Source organism: Sturnira hondurensis, unplaced genomic scaffold, assembly GCF_014824575.4.
Source record: "Sturnira hondurensis isolate 20B ecotype Veracruz unplaced genomic scaffold, ASM1482457v3 Scaffold0014384, whole genome shotgun sequence".
NCBI lineage: Eukaryota > Metazoa > Chordata > Mammalia > Chiroptera > Phyllostomidae > Sturnira > Sturnira hondurensis.
Window position 1 is genome coordinate 10057173 of NW_028087015.1, and position 2352 is coordinate 10059524.

The window sequence follows — 2352 nt, forward strand, 5'->3', positions numbered from 1 at the left end:
AAGGATGCAACTCTATGATTTCACTTGCCTGTGGAATATAAAGCAAAAAGTAACAAACTAACAAACCAAAACAAAAACCAAATTCATACATACAAAGAATACAATGGTGAGTACCAGAGGGGAAAGTGGTGAGAAGAAAACAAAATGGATAAAATGGGTCGAATACATGGTAATGGACGCAAATTAGACTTTTGGTGCTGAGCACACAATAGAGTAGACAGATATTAAGTTATAGTATTGTACATCTGAAATCTATGTAATGTTACTCACCTCAAATAAAAATAAAACTTACCTGGGCCATGGGGCTCTTAGATATTTGGTGCTCCATGGCTCTTAGATATTCAGTTAGCCATTATTCTGAGTGTGCATGAGGGTGATTCTGGATGAGATTAACATTTTATTTATTTATTTATTTATAGAGAGAGGGGAAGGGAAGGATAAAGAGGGAGAGAAACATCAATATGTGGTTGCCCCTCATGTGCCCCCAACTGGGACACTGGCCAGTGACCCAAGCATGTGCCCTGACTGGGAATCAAATTGGTGACCCTTTGGTTCACAGGTGGGCACTCCATCCACTGAGCCACACCAGCCAGGGCAGGTTGAGATTAACATTTTAATTGGCAGTCTGAATCATCCTACACATTGCCTTCTCCAATGTGGGCATGCCTCATCCAATAAGTAGGAGGCCTGCACAGAACAAAAAGCAGAATAAGGAGCAATTTTCTGTCTCTGCCTGACTGACCTGATCATGGGACATCAGTCTTCTCCTGTCCTCAGACTTAGACTGAAACGAACTTGCACCATCAGCTCTCCTGCTTCTCTGGTTTTCAGACATGGGTGGAAAGTGTCTGCTAGCTCTCTTTGGCCTCAGTTAGGCAACTGCAGATCTTGGGTTCCTTAGCCTCCATAATCACATGAGCCAACTCCTTTTAATAAGTATATATATATACATATATATGTAATATCTATATTATATATTACATATAATATATATATATGTAATCTCTTATTGTCTCCCTGGTGAACCCTGAACAGTCATCACCATTTTTCATCTTGGCAAAGTGAACTCTTTTACTTTTTATTTTTTTTATAATTGAAGTTATTTTACAAATAATTTTCAAGCATAAGAATTTTGGTATACCAAACCCAGATTTTAATTACATGTTATGTTGGCTTGAAAGTCTATGTGTGTGAAATGGGTAAAGTCCCCTGAATACAATATATATTTATAAACTTTCTTACATCCACCTGGAACAAGAGTTCTCTGTAAAAACTAATTCTAGATTCTAATCATTTCTCTGACAGTTTCTAGCTTTTCATTAATTTAAGATCTTTTGTGTGTGAGTGCATGAACCATGAAAGCACAACACAAAGAGTTTTTTGAAAATTCTGCCCCTGCATTCAGAAGTGATTATGGGCTGCCTGCACCCTAGCCATGGATGGATAGGGCAAGAGGAGCAATTGCTGAAAGCATTTCCCCACGTTTGGAGGGTCTACCCTTGTCTCTTCCAAACCCTGGAGCTTTTTCACACATCACAAACAAAAGAAAAAAAGGAGAGAGAGGAAACTTTGACAGTTCATACTTTTCTTGAAGATAAAGGGCAACCCTCTTTGCTCATAATTTCAAATAACATTTATTTTTATTTTTTTAGTCATTCATTAAAATAATAAATTTAATGATGTTTCATTTTAAATTATTTTCTTCTGGTTATGTGTATGCAAACCTACATTTTGTGCACTGAAAAACCATATGAAATAAATTTTGGTGCATAAGCATTATCATAAAAGTTAAAAGGAGACTGTCATGTGTCCATTTATTGAAACAGGATACGGCAGAGTGTTTTTTTATTATAAGTGTTAAAAATGTGTATTGAACACCACGACCAAGTGGGATTCATCCCAGGGATGCAAGGATGGTTCAATATACACAAATCAATAAATGTAATACACCAAATAAACAAAAGCAAAGACAAAAATCATATGGTCATATCAATAGATGCGGAAAAAGCTTTTGATAAGGTTCAACACCCATTTATGATAAAGGTACTCAGAAAAATGGGAATAGAGGGAGCATTCCTCAACATAATAAAGGCCATATATGTAAGACCTACAGCCAACATCATACTCAATGGGCAAAAACTAAAAGCTTTTCCACTAAGATCAGGAACAAGACAAGGTTGCCCACTCTCACCACTTCTACTCACTTCTATTGGAAGTTCTAGCCACAGCAATCAGGCAAGAAAAGGAAGTAAAAGGCATCCAAATTGGAAAGGAGGAAACAAAACTGTCACTGTTTGCAGATGACATGATAGTGTACATGGAAAATCCTATAGCCTCTACCAAGAAACTGCT

General features: G+C 37.0%; 1 non-coding gene across 1 annotated transcript; it reads left to right on the forward strand.

Annotated features, from left to right (window-relative positions):
- Window positions 1-1393: 1393 nt before the first annotated feature.
- On the forward strand, window positions 1394-1531 carry LOC118998922 (small nucleolar RNA SNORA71). Its single transcript, XR_005068994.1, has one exon. It is a non-coding gene; the product is annotated as a small nucleolar RNA SNORA71 (small nucleolar RNA).
- Window positions 1532-2352: the final 821 nt, after the last annotated feature.